Here is a 15,052-nt window from a genome sequence, read left to right as displayed (position 1 = left end):
AAACTACAGCTTAGTTGTGCGGTATTGTGTACGATCCTTTGATCGCGACTGCAAAGGAATTTTACGTCAAAGGGAAAGCTAGGGAGCTGAAATTTCCCCCTGATGGTGACATGTCAAAGTTCAACATGGCCTAAGTTGCTCGTGCCATTCCCAGCTTTGACATGTTACCCATCTGGGTGAAATTTCAGCCCCCTGGTACCTTCTTTCAATGTTTTCCTTTTGATGTCAAAAGCCGTTGATGTAAAAGATCAAAGGATTGGACAAACCACTGCACAAGGGTTAAACAAGATATATTACAATATATACAGGTAGGATTAGCCAAATCTGTAATAATTTCTGAATAAAGTAGCGAGGAAAAGTAAAAGTAAAAGGAGAGAGGAATCATGGAAGGACAGATCAAAGGAAACATGGAGATGGAGGATGGATGAGAGAAATCGGAAGGATGAATAGAAAGATGGCTTTAAGAAGCATGAAAGCATGTACGGAAGAAGAACTGAAAGTTCAGTCCGGATCAAAGAAACATGAAATGTAGGAAGGATTGAAGGACAGAAAGAAGCATGAAAGAATGTAGGGAGGAAGGATTGAAGGAGAGAAAGAAGAAAGAAAGAATGTAGGAAAAACAGGAAGAAGCATGAAGGGATGTAGAAAGAAAGGACTGAAAGACAGAAAAACATGAAAGCATGCTGGAAGAAAGGGTTGAAGGACAGAAAGAAGCACAAAAGTATGCAGGGAGGAAGGATTGACGGACAGAAAGAAGCATGAAAGATTATAGGAAAGACGACCTGAAAGACAGGAAGAAACATGAAGGGATGTTGAAAGGAAGGACTGAAGATAGAAAGATCATGAAAGCATGCAGGAAGAAAGGGTTGAAGGACAGAAAGAAGCATGGAAGGATGTAGGGAGAAAGGTTTGAAGGACAGAAAAACATGAAAGCATGCAGGAAGGAAGGGTTGAAGGATGGAAAGAATGTAGGAAGGATTAGAAAGGAAGAATACGAGTTCTGACGGAAAAAAAGGTGGGAAGGTGGTAAGATGCAAGAATGTATGTAAGGAAGGATTGAAGGACAGAAAGAAGCACAAAAGGCTACAGGAAGGATGGCAGTAAGGAAAGAAACAAGAATGATAGAAAAGGGTCAAAAAACGCGTGCAAACTTGGAGTGATGACGGTAGGAAACAAGGACGTACGGAAGGGTTGAAGAAACAGAAAGACGCATGCAAGGAAGCGGGAAGAAACGAAAAGGATGGCGGAATGACGGAAGGAAGGAAATAAGGATTAAAGGATAGATGAAAAGCATTTTATTCTCCATCCTAAGTGGATGACGCGGGCGGCGATTAACAGGAGCTCAACATCTATTATAGCAGGAATTACCCGAAAACGCTAAGCTGAGCGCGAGCTTCCTTTCCACCGGCCGGCACGTTTTACTCAATAATACTCCTGACATTTCATTGTACTCTTGTACTCGGGGGCGCTTTTGTGGATCGGCCGCGGGGCGTCTCAAAACCGTGGGGGTACAATAAACCGCCAAGACCGTGAAGGAATTTTGAAGCGGAATATGCAGTTTTGCGGCGGGGTCGCTTCGCCCCTCCCAACACTGGACGTCTCTGATGTCTACATTGAAATGGAACTTGGAGGATTTTTATATTTTAAATAAAGTAATGACTTCAGGTAGTAAACTCATTACTTTAGGTACTAAAGTACCCAAAATAGTTGATTTAATTGAGTTAATTTTCCAAAGGAATTGATTACTAAGTGTCAGCCATTTTTTTGGGACATTCCTTTAGCCAAAAAAACAAAAACAAAAAAACAATAAGTATCTGTGATGAATGTCTGGATTCTTTAAAAACAAAACAAAACAAGCAAATCAAAAATTTTAAAACACGTCTTTGGGATTGAATCATTAACCTAATATTTTTTTTCTTTCCAGCATCATAAATCCATGGAGCCAAATGTCGGAAAGATTGGAGTGGGTTATGTTCTGGGGCTGCTTTGCAACAATCGGGACAAGGCATCTTGAATCTGTGCAGGTACAATTTCAAGGTAATTGGAATTGTTTTTCATGATATCATTAAAAAGCACACTAGGGAGCTGAAATTTCCACCAGATGATTCAAACTTGTAACATTTCAAAATGCAACGATTGAAGCCGGACGTGTGAGTTTTTATGTACAAAAATAAGCATTGTCCAAATTTTGGACCATATAAAACCGTTATAATGTCATTTTTTGCGATGCATTTTAAAATGATTTATGACATTGATTTTCCTGGGATTTTTGCAACATTCTGTTAAGCGGCAGTCAAAGTATGTCAACAAACAGAAAATTCTTTGTTGACTCCAGTTTCACCTCAAGACAGTAGGTGGCGGTAGAGACCACTTAATGGCTATGTCATTTCGTTTTTTAGATTCTTGTAAAACGTGAACATACGTCCCTGGCACTGAATGAGTTAATCCATCCTATTTTTTCGTGTTGTCTTTTTGCGTCAGGTTCGAAGCGGCGTTGCGTACCGATTCTTAGAGGTCAGCCCCGATGACTTTATTTGCAGCCGTATCAGCAAAAAGACGATCGGGGCGTCCGGTCCGCACGTCAATCAGTCCGTAATATTTCACACGGGCCGGCCCGACGAACGGAAGCGGCGCCCGGGGCCGCGTTACGTCGGGCCGAAGCGACGCGACATGTTGCGCGTGGGCCGGCGGCGGCTCCTGGCCCCGCCGAGGCTGTCGAGTCCCGCTAATGAGGATAGAGAGGGAGGTCAGAGATGATAGCCAATCTAAATAAGGACCTTGATATGACTTTAACGCTGTCATATTTTGTCTGCGTCTCTTGTGTGCGCGCGCGCGCGTCGTGTTATGCGACTGCGCGCGTGTGCTCGGAGGTAATGTCCTCCCACCTTCCTGCTGCTATGTTATGACTAGCGTCCTCGCTGGGAGCTCGCTGTCACCGACGAGGTGTCGCGCGTCAGGCGTCAGCGGGGCGAAAAAATGCATACCTTCATTAATATTCAAAACAGCGTATCAACAGTTCCATACTTTTGCCGAGTTTCTGACAAGAGTTTAGTAATCAGGGGTGAGCGGTGTCAAACTCATTTTTGTCGTGGGCCACCCTGTTACTCACAGAGCCGTTACGGCGTGGAAACCATGTAAATATTTATTCGGCCGTGTTGCCTGTACCGTACGGAATACACCGTATTTGGCGCGGTCTTAAGTGGTCTATTTGCTGCACTAAAAACCCTTCAAAGTTTCTCAAAGATTACATCCTGCCTTATTATCAGTTTTTTACACTAATATATATATATATATATATATATATATATATATATATATATATATATATATATATATATATATATATATATATTCAAAGCTCCCGGTTCAAATCCACCTGGCTCCGGCCTTCCTGTGTGGAGTTTGCATGTTCTCCCCGAGCCCGCGTGGGTTCTCTCCGGGCACTCCGGCTTCCTCCCACTCCCCAAAAACATGCATGGCAGGTGAATTGGACATACTAAATTGTCCTTAGGTGTGATTGGGCGCGTGATTGGTCATTCGTCTCTGTGTGCCCGGCGATTGGCTGGCAACCAGTTCAGAGTTTCCCCCACCTACTGCCCGCCTTATAAACCTTATAGTGCGAAAAATACGGTTAATGCTTAGGGTTTTCTTTGATTTGATATTCTGCTCACTGTGACACAAATTTATATCAAACTTCTAGAAGCAACCCCACCCGTCCCCTGAAATAGAATTAATGTCCACGGCACGTCCTCTCCACGAGGACGACTTGCAGTTTTTCGCGCCGCGTTGGGACGGGAAGTGAAAAGTGCGCCTGCTTAGAAAGGTAACGCGCTGTGAAGTACATTGGCACACAATCTCCGCTTTAATGCGCGGCTTAGCTGCCGCTGTGGAATTGTCGAGCCGCATTGTAGCTGAATATTAACCGGCGGCGCTAAGCCACTCGGCCTTGTTACGAGTGCAGTCAGGAGCCAAAGGAAATCAGTCCAAAATGGGGCCGTGTTGCCTTTGACTCTTTCATTCCACCCGTTGGGTCGTCCCTCGCTAGCAATCGACAAGAACCCGACTTTGAAAGCGTATCGCCGACAATCGGTTTGAAAGCCAACCCCCCCTTGCGCGGAGCGGTTTTACCGATCTCTGTCGATGAGGATCACCCTCAGGTCCTCGAAGGGTTCTGATTGGTCCAAACCGGACGCGCTAACGCTTCCTACGCTATCTTGTTTCTTGAGCTTCTCCTTTTGATGCTAATGCCTCCCATTTATGTTCCATAAAACAAGTGCTCCTCTGGCGCGCCGGCGTTTATAGTCTGCGGGCGCTTCTGCCGTGGGCTTGCATTCCGCGGGTATAAAACGTCGACACTAACCCCCGTTCAAATGCCACGCTTTGTGATAGCGGCAACCGAGATCGAGCTAAATCATTCCCAATTGACAAATTCGCTCTCAATGTCAGCCGCCGCATAATCATCCCAAATAATCTTTTCAAGAAAAGTACAAAAGTAATGATGGTGTTGCAAAAGTGGGCACACCCTTTTGTAACTGAAATGTGACTGTTCAGATTGAAGCAAACTCATGTTTGAATGTGAACAAAGAGGAGTCAGGACAGAACTGAACATTTTTAGTTGCATTTGGTCAAAACGACAAAGTTCAGAAGTTCTAGAAGGCTTTTCATGGCTTCTTTTTTCCTCATCAGTCCAGCCAACTCAGACGGCTATTTTACATTCTCGGTCTTCAGAATTCCTTGACGGAGAGCTGAGGTACATCTGAAGGTTATCAGATCTTGGCCTCATCAGACCACATTTAGGAGATGTCGAGTTTTTTTTTTTTTAATTTTGGATCAGCCTTTTACCTGGTGGTTTTGGGGCGTCAACACAAAAATTTCTATTGCGCGTCGTTTGCGAGTTGCTGTTGAAAGGATGAATGCAAAAATAGGGGGAAATGCATGCTAAAACACGGGGTTTTCAATATGTCCAAATTTGACTATATTTCCAATTTTGAATGGCAGTAAATGAGCCCGACATGGGCTAAATTTGACACCTACAGGGCTTACCTCTCGACCTCTCGTTTGCAAGCATTTACAAGGGACGGCAGTGTGGCATATTAAAAATCATTTTGCTTTGGCAATCCGAGCAATATTTTAGCTTCCCGGTGTCCCTTTGCTATCGCGCATCAAAAAACATCAAAAAGCCGGAGTTGTTTCAAAATTTCCCCCAGGGGGTAATTTGCTCTTAATTTGAAAAGAAAACGCCGCGTAGACGTTTTATATCGGCCGCGTATCCCCGACAAGCCTGACGCCGCCTTTCTCGCGTCCGTGAAAAGCGACCTAGCGTTTTGTCGCGTTGGGACCCGTCTCGCTGATGGACGCACGTCTTTCAACCGAGTACGGCGCGGCCGCAGGAACGTGCTTGTTATGCTGCTCGTGTCGCGGGAGCACAAGCGAGAGAGGCTCCCTTGTTCTCAAGCACCGCGTCTCATTTAATGGCATAATTCAGGCGGGAATGGAATCCGTTTCGTGTGTGCGCGCGTGCGCCAGACACCGGTCAGTCATGGCAACCGGCATAGCAACAGGGAGCTGTGAAGGACATCTGGAATAAATGAGTTGGATCAGCGGCGGCGCCGCTCGGTGCCGCAGTCCCGCCTGGATGACGAGGCGGCGTGGATGTTTTCCCGAAATGAACGTGCGGCGTTTACCGACTGCGTTTATGTCGGCCCGCTATAGTGTCGCACTCTAACGGGATTCATTAGCTATTTGATGTAGGGGTGGGCAACAAATTGAATTACCGCAATTCGCCGTTTATAGGGCGCACCCTTCATTTTAGGCTCAAAATCAGGTTATTTTCAATTTTAACGTGTTTAGCGGCGGTTCTCAAAGTGGGGTCCGCGGACCGCTGGGGGCCCGCGGCCTGACTGCGGGGGGTCCGTGAAATAATTTGAGTTTAATTTCATTTAATTTGATAATAAATTGTGAATGTAATCATGACTCTTTTTTTTCAGTTTAATATATTTTTAAAACAAATCAAAACTTTAGCACAACAATCATTGTATACATTCTTCATATTTTCTTGTGTTCCTACACATTTGTTGTTGGTCCACCACGTCTTTGGAATCCAATGGCTTAATTGTGACATTTCAGCAAGTTACGCTATGCACTATGATGTTTGCAGATGATGTTGTGATCTATGGAGGAGAAGCTAGAATGGTGGAGGTTGGTCCTGTAGAAGAAAGGAATGGAGGTTAGCGGCGGAATCACCGAGCGGAAGAGTGAGGACACAGGGACAAGAGATAAAGAAGGTGGAGGATTGGAAGTATTTAGGGTCAACTGTCCAGAGCAATAGAGTGTGAAAAGGAGGAGAAGAAGAGCATGCGCAGGAAGCCTGGATTGAATGAAGAAAAGTGTCAGTTGTGATGTGCGGTAGAATAATTTAAGACGTACAAGACCGCGCTGAGACCAGCGATGCTTTTTGGCCCGGAGACAGCGCCGCCGAAGAAAAGACATGAGGCGGACGTGAGGCTGGATGTAGCAGAGATGAAGATGCTGACGTTCTCTTTGGGAGTGAGCGGGATGGATAGGGTCAGGAATGAATACATCAGAGGGACAGCACCTTCCAGGTCTTGGAGATAAAGTCCGTGAGGCCAGACTGAAACGTCCAGAGGACAGACGCTAAATATTGTATAGGTAGAAGGCTGCTGAGGCTAGAGGAAGACCGAAGAGGAGCTTTATGGATTTAGTCAAAGAGGACCTGAAGGTAATTGGTGTGCGAGAAGACGATGCAGGAGACGGGCTCGGATGGAGGCAATTGATTCGTCCCCTGACAGGAAATGCCGAAAGGAGAAGAAGATACGCAAGCTAAGTCAAATAAGTGCACGTTATTTCTCTCAGGATTTGTTTTGAATCAATCAAACCTGTAAAATGCCGTTTTTTTGGCTTTATTCCATAAAAATCGATACAAATCGTAAGAAGAATATTAAGATTTTGTTCTTTGAAGCCATTCAATTAACACAGCGTTGTTGGTAACATTTGTCCACAGTCTCCACACGCTCCAGTCATCAAATTTGTTCTCAGTCTGTCCCAGACCACCATGCTTCGCAAGTCAAATGGACTCTCACTATTGTGTGCAGTGGACAAAGGGTTAAAATGCACGTGCCTCTGTTTTTACTCCAAGAAACATGAACGGACAATCAAAATAGCAGGCCTACTTTTTGGACTTTGGATTTCCCAGAAAATATGCTTAGGTGTTTGTCCTCCATTAAAATCATCCAGAATGGCTGGTGAAAATGGAGATTTATCAACCCTAGCTTCATTCATTTTCCACGTATGCAATATTAACCTTCTTATGTCGTCGGTAAAATTGACTCATTTGAAAGTTAATGTTAAATGTAATGTAACGTTTTTTTTTTCTAAACATGGTGGAAGTGACTCAGGCATTTTATTGCTTTTGTACTTTGCAATCATCGCATTTTCCTTTTAAACCCACCCAAAAAAATGTAAATAAGTACCTCGGATTGAATGTCTGGACTTAAAATACGTCCTTGGGATTGAATTCCTGGCTCACATTTATTTCGAAATGAAACTGCAGCAAAATACTCCGAAATGCTGTGATTATATGTATGATGAATCATTTTCAAGGTGCACAAAATGAAGTGCAGTTCACGGCTCGACCCGCTTGCTGTCCGCGATATTGTGCCTTGAGGTGGTTGAACTCCCCGCATGGTTCACATTTTACACTTTCACACCAACGAAGCCTCGAATAAGACCCGAGGCGAGTCTTTACTGCCTCACAACCAAAATTTAGCCTCGCTTTCATCACTCGCCGAAATATAAACGCGCTTCCTCCCCTTTGACCGTATATGGTGCTTCCTGTATCATCCCGCCCATTAGAGAAAGTAGGACAGAGCTGATGACCATATTGGGTGGGGGGGGCAGCCATCTTGCCTACCAGGCCAGCGATGCTGTGACTCCCTTCCTCGGCCTCTGGCATCATCATCATCATCCATCCTCGTTGCTCCCATCTTCCCGTTTCTTTTCCATCTTCTTCTTCGATACCTCCGCCAAGCACAAAGACGACCGTGCTGTTTTGATCCCATTCACTACATTTGCAGGACCAGAAAGAATGCACAGCACATCTCAGTTGCGTTTTGCAAAGGCCCCCCCAGGAAAGCGAAAACCGGGAGAAAAATGCAAACGGTCCAGCCCAAATATCTTTGATCATTCCAAATTAATCGGACGGTGTTTTGCTAACTAGCTAAGCACGATAGGATCATACGTTTAAGGTTTAATCATGAGGTTTCAAGGCAATGTTATGCTTTCAGAGTCAGGGTTTAAAATGGGGCCTTGAAACATAAACACGAGCTGAAACGTTTTTTCAAACCCTACCTCTTACTTGAATTTCTAGCAATGCTAACTTTGAGGCCGCATCTAAGACTCGAACCAGCGGTGTCAAATTTGTTTTAGCTTGCGTGCCACATGGAGGAAAATCAATTCCCAAGTGGGCCGGACCAATAAAATCATCCTATATGTTTATACACCTTTAAAACAACTACTTCAGACGTGTTATTCTTTTTTAATACCGTCCAAAATAGTACATCACTTCATTATTAATCATAAAACATTAATATAAAAAATAGAATAGAAATAGAATAGAAAAATAAAACATTAACATTACTATTAATGCTAAAACAACAGCTCATTTTTATTCTCGACGTTACAACATAATCTCACGGGCCAGGTTAAACCCATTTGCGGGCCAGAACTGGCCCCCGGGCCGTATGTTTGACACCCATGTCCCAAATCTTGTTGGAAATCCCAAACGGTGTCTTCAGACCAGCTAATTTCCAGAGCCTTACTCACCGTCCATTTTTCTCGCTCAAAAGCTAGCGCTCCAAAATAACCTTGCTAATGAGCCACATGCTGCTTCACGACTTCCCCCTCATGTTTAATCCCCGATTGTGCTCCTTAATCAGCACGGGCTCCCGACGCCGTTGTTAATTCATCAACTGCGCGCGCACGCTTTCGCCGCCTTTTCATTGTGCGTTTTCTTGCCCCGCGCACATTAGCATAATTTGCCGGCGCCTGTTAGCGCTGGCGTGCGCTCTTTCCGCTTCCTGGCGGCGGGTTGGATGAATAGTGAAAAGCTGGGGGGGGGGGGGGGGGTCAGGGGTCAGCTGGGCCACGCGCCCGCCCATCTCCCAGTTGAGTGTTGGAATCCAGACGGCGTAAGGAATATCATTGGCTGGTTCTCGGGCGATTGAAGAGCGGAGAGGGGCTCCGTCTTCTGCCCCGGCCGTAACATTCCCAGCGAGGCGTCTTTCCTCAGACTGGGAGGAAACGGCGCGAGGTCGCCAGAATCCGCCGCGTTCTGGCACAGGCGGCCACGATTGAATTTTGCCCTTCGTTGCTGGGAATCAAAGGAAACTTGGGAAGCTGCCGTTTGGGAGCGTCGCTTCCTGAGGTGCTGCTTGGATTCCACTTAAGTTTTTATAATGACTTCCCTTGGAATGTATTCATCTTAATTAGCGAACCGTGTTTGGCTCATTAGAGGCTTTTTTTTTTTTAACTCGAGTTTTTGATGTTGTTGCATACTATGGCTTCATCATTTTGTCACAAAAGTCAGGCTGCTTCATGAAAAGCAGCCAAGTATTTGCTACCTGCGCATTTGATTAAAACGTACCCAAAGGTTTACACTTTGTATACTGTACACAATAGCGGCAGTACGTTTTACTCGCATGGTGGCCAGGGACAGACTGGGTAAAGGTTCGTCATTGGTTGGTTACGCTTAGCCTGTGTGGGGTGGGGGCGGTCACAAAAACGTTTTGGCTCGGCGTCATCGTCGTCGTCGTCATTAATTGTCATAATCGCCTTTGTTGTTTTCGTCATCAACTTCATCGTCTTGATCGTCATCGTTGTCATCATCGTGGTCGTCGCTGTTGTCGTAATCTTCGTTTTCATCGTTTTTGTCATCGCCATTGTTGTTGTCATCTTCGTGTCATTGTCGTCATTATCGGCTGTCATCGTCGTTGTCGTCGTCATTACTGTTGTCGTAATCTTCGTTTTCATCGTTTTTTTACTGCCGTTGTTCTTGTCATTGTCGTCTCATTGTCGTGGTTGTCGTCTGTCATTCTCGTGGTTGTCGTCATCACTTGTCGTTATCTTCATTTTCATCGTTATTTTTTCATTGCCATTGTTGTTATCGTCATTACTGTTGTCGTAATCTTCGTTTTCATCGTTTTTTACTGCCGTTGTTCTTGTCATTGTCGTCTCATTGTCGTGGTTGTCGTCTGTCATTCTCGTGGTTGTCGTCATCACTTGTCGTTATCTTCATTTTCATCGTTATTTTTTCATTGCCATTGTTGTTATCGTCATGTCATTGTCGTCATCATCGTCGTCGTCACTGTTGTCGTAATCTTCGTTTTCATCGTTATCGTCATTGCCATTGTTGTCGTCGTCATCGTTGTCGTCGTCATCGTTGTCGTCGTCACTGTTGTTGTAATCTTCGTTATCATCGTTTTTGTCATTGCTGTTGTCATCGTCGTCTCATTGTCGTCATTATCGTCGTTGTCGTCATCACTGTTGTCGTAATCTTCGTTTTCATCGTTTTTTCGTTGCCATCGTTCTTGTCATCTTCGTCATTATCGTGGTTGTCGTCTGTTATTGTCGTTGTCATCATCACTGTTGTCGTTATCTTCGATTTCATTGTTATTTTTTCATCGGCATTGTTGTTGTTATCGTCATGTCATTGTCGTCATCATCGTCGTTGTCGTCATCGCTGTTGTCGTAATCTTTGTTTTCATCGTTTTTTTTCGTTGCAATCGTTCTTGTCATATTCGTCATTATCGTCGTTGTCGTCTGTCATCGTCGCTGTTGTCGTTATCTTCGTTTTCACCGTTATTTTTTAATCCGCATTGTTTTTATCGTCATGTCATTGTCGTCATCATCGTCGCTGTCGTCATCACTGTTGTCGTAATCTTCGTTTTCATCATTGTCGTCGATGCCGTCCGTCATCGTCGTCTGTCGTCGTCGTGGTCGTTGTCATTTTTGTCGTCGTGCCGCCGTACCATTGTCATTGTTTTTATCGTCGTAGTCGTCGTCATCATCATCGTATTTGGAAGACTGTGACATTTTGTCGTGTCGAGCTTTTTTTCCAATCCTTACCTAGAAAAAGCGAGGAGCGCCAACGGCTCCGCTTTGGACATATTTGCACACACGTCAAGCAATCTGTCAAGGGACGTTTTGAAATATTTGTCGACATTTGAATGCGCTAGAACATTTGTCCGTGGAGGACACGCAGATCTTGAGAGCATGCAAATTACGGCGAAGACGGAATATTTGTTCAGGCTGTTTGGGATTCGGGTGTGTATTTCAACAGGCATCTCACACGCGCGCACACAAACATAGCGGATGCATATAGTGTCCGTATGAATTGCCTGATGGCGGGTTGGGGACCAGTTGGTCCAGACAGCAGATGGTCTGGTGGCAGACGGGGGCTGGCCCGGACAATTTCCATATTCATTTCCTGCTCTTTATAACAAGGCACTATTCTTTTTGCAGCATAACATTTTGACAGTCAAGCCTATTAAACTACTAAACTCGCATTTCATAACAATTTACCAACGTGGTTAACTCTGCAAGCGTCATCAAGTTCTTATTGCTTACTACTCACCATGCATACCACCACCCACAGGCCGATTTTCTTTTTTTCTTTCTTTCTTTTTTTTTTTTTTTTAATCCGATGGCCAATAACTGATCACTTTGCAAAAATTAACTATGGGGAACTATTTACATTTTCTGTAAATTCAAAAATTGGCATGGTCTTTCTTTGTAGTCTGTGACATGATAATGACACTTTAAAACAGTAATTTTCTGGTATCTAGCACCACCTACTGTCTTGAGGTGAAACACGAGTCGACAAAGGATTTTCGGTTTGCTGACATAGTTTGACCGCCGCTCAAGGAAATGTTGCAAAAATCGCAGGAAAATCAATGTCATAAATCCTCTTAAAATGCATCTAAAAATTGTAATTATAATGATTTTCAATGGTCCAAAATTTGGACGATGATTATTTTTACACACAAAATCTCACACTTCCAGCAGCAATTACATGGAAATTTCAGCATCGTTGCATTTTGAAATTTTACGTTTTAATCATCTGCTGGAAATTTCAGCTTCCTATTTTTGTTAAATACTATCTAGTTTATTATAGAAGTATACTACTGCGTATAAGCATATTTTTTTTCAGATTCTTTTGCCAGTTTCAACGCGTTCACTTGAAAGATACAAGAAGTCTGCCGTTTTTCTTTGAAGCAGCCGCATTTAGGATCTTTATCGTGGTTTTCTTCCGAGGGCCGGACTATTCTTGGTGATTTTTGACCAGTCGTTGCCAAATGTGCACTTAACTGGTTGAAAGCGATCCAGTGAGTGCGTGCTGACCACGGCGGCCAAGCTTAATGAGCTGCCATAAAACACAAAGCTCCAATAAGTCAGCTCCACATGGTCAGAGCTTGACCAAACATCTTGTTCGTGATTAAGGGCACACCCGCAAGAGATTCGTGGCCATAAATAATACAGCAGCAGCGCAAGGCATTCCGATTCGCAAACCCTAATGCCGTTTATCGCCATTACATGATGGCGCTAGTGTACTCTGCTGTATATTAGCTTACATTTTGCTTGTATAATGCGTGTGTATATATATATATATATATATATATATATATATATATATATATATACTTATGTGTGTGATATGTGTGTATATACAGTATATTATATGTATATATGTACAGTATATATACACATATAAGTATACATATCTATCTATCTATCTATCTATCTATCTATCTATCTTTCTATCTATCTATCTATCTATCTATCTATCTATCTATCAATTCAAAATAAGCAATTCACCATAAAAAAATCATTTTTACATAGCACAAACAGATAAAAAGCAAAAAAAAAAAAAAAAGGGTGTAATGGCTCAATATAATGCGTTGGTTTCCTCTTTAATGTAAAATTGCCAAAATAAACACAAGATTTACTTGATAATTAAATGTATTTGGGTAGTACCTATCGACAAAATATTACGTTTTACTACTAAAAATGGAGGATTATCCCTTTAAATACAACAATGAAGTTGCATGTCTTGTAAAAATCTCATCATTTAGCTAATTTTCAAATCTCTTATTTTTAAAATGACAAATTCACCACAACTATGACTGCATCGCAAAACTCAAATGCACATGCTCACGTCTACTTTTCATAATGAACTCATTCTCTGGCAAAAAAAAAAACATTTTCACACGAGTCTAGACCTTCAGGTGTCTATTTATTGACATTTTTTCATTTCCCTGTGTTTTGAAAACATCCTAATACCGAGCGAGTTAAAATATGTGAACAAAAACATCTGAGGAGCCCACCGTCTGTTTGTGGGGGTGAAACAGCATTCAACTGCGCCCGTCCACATTTGCGTATGTTCCGACTTGATTATTGCCCATCTTTTTATGTATGCCAGACATTTTCAAGTGTTTGGCGTTTTTTTTTTTTTTTTCCCCCCGCTTGTTCATGTGTGTTGTTCGCCCGCCCGTTATCGCCTCGGCCCAGACCGCGAAGCCCTTTAGTGGCGCGTTAGCCGGGGTTTAGCATGAAGATTGGCGGGTATTGCCATGCCCCACCCACCCCGTTCTTTTCGGTGCCAATATGTTTTGCCATATGCGCGCGCTTGCAGTCAGCAGGTGGCTGCGGACGCGAGCCGTTAGATAATCACAAATCACCGTGATCTATTCCCGAAAGCTCCGCCATTATATATAGCATTATCCACTCGGCCGCCCACTCGCCATTCCGGCCGCTTCCCTCCTTCCCGGTGCACTTACTCTATTTTCTGCCCGCCCTCATCGCCGCCGTACTCCCACGCTCACTTCATCGGCCCCTGTTTGCTTCCACTGTATAAATTACCGGCGCTCCCCGTTGTTTGTCTCGGCGCACTTGACATTTGGCTTGTCATCTCTCGTCTCCTTCCGGTGTTTTACCCTAACCCGCCACCGACATCTTTTACCATCCTTCTCCATCGCACGCCTTCGCCATATTTATCCCGAAACGTGAACATTTTCTAATATTTACTTACTGTGTCGCTTATTTTTTTCGGTCATCTGATTATCTCGGTGCTTGTCAATGATATTTTGCGAGGAAAATATGATCTATAAAAATGGTATAAGTGTGCCTCAAACTGAAACTTTTGTAACTAACAAAAGAACAAAGCAATATGAATAGATTTTCAACAGCATTTAACTACTTTTAACTACAGCGTTTATACAGATTACAGTTTAGTCTAAAACCGAAAAAAAGCAAGTGCAGCAAAGTGCCTGAAATGAAACAAAAAACATAAAAATGATTCCAAAATCTTTCACGCCACACCACTTGCCCCGCCAACTATAAATAATATTATGATCCATAAAAATTGTTAACTATGCCTAAAACTGAATCTTTTCTGCCCAACAAAAGAAAATGCAATATAAATCCATTTTCAACATTTAACTACTTTTTTTTGCAGAATTTCTACAGGTTACAGATAAACCTAAAACTGAACAAAAAACAAATGCATCAAAGTGCCTGAAATTAAACATCCATCAATCTATTTTCTGGGGCCGCTTATCCTCACAAGAGTCGCAGGCAAAAAACATAAAAACGAACTTTTCATGCCGCACCACTCGCCCCTTCGATTATAAAAAAGATTACAATCCATAATAATTGCATAAGCGTACCTAACACTGAATCTTTTCTATCGAACAAAAGAAAATGCAATATAAATCCATTTTCAACAAGATTTAACTACTTTTTTCTGCAGACTTCATACAGGTTAACTTACACTGAAAAAACAAGTGCATCAAAGTATCAGAAGTTACAACATAAAAGTGTTGCGAAAACTTTCACCCCCCACCACTTGCCTTGCTGACCCTAAATAAGGTTATGATCCATAAATATTTGTCATCGTCCACCCGACGGGGTTTACACTTTTTTTTTTTTTCTTTTCCAAATCATTTTCCTCCACATTCCGTCTGGCCGTTCTGTGCGA

General features: G+C 43.2%; 1 protein-coding gene across 3 annotated transcripts in view; it reads left to right on the top strand.

Annotated features, from left to right (window-relative positions):
- The window catches only part of grik5 (glutamate receptor, ionotropic, kainate 5), a 136,502-nt gene that overhangs the window by 43,454 nt on the left and 77,996 nt on the right, over positions 1–15,052 (top strand). For all 3 annotated transcript variants that reach the window (XM_088409434.1, XM_088409433.1, XM_088409432.1), the window contains exon 3: positions 1,925–2,037. The gene's annotated coding sequence lies outside the window, so the exon portion shown is untranslated. The remainder of the gene's footprint in view (positions 1–1,924; positions 2,038–15,052) is intronic.

This window comes from Hippichthys cyanospilos, chromosome 3, assembly GCF_059441005.1.
Source record: "Hippichthys cyanospilos isolate Australia breed blue-spotted pipefish chromosome 3, RoL_Hcya_1.0, whole genome shotgun sequence".
NCBI classification, from domain to species: domain Eukaryota; kingdom Metazoa; phylum Chordata; class Actinopteri; order Syngnathiformes; family Syngnathidae; genus Hippichthys; species Hippichthys cyanospilos.
Note: the sequence above shows the minus strand (reverse complement) of the source record. Positions and strands in the feature narration are given on the sequence as shown.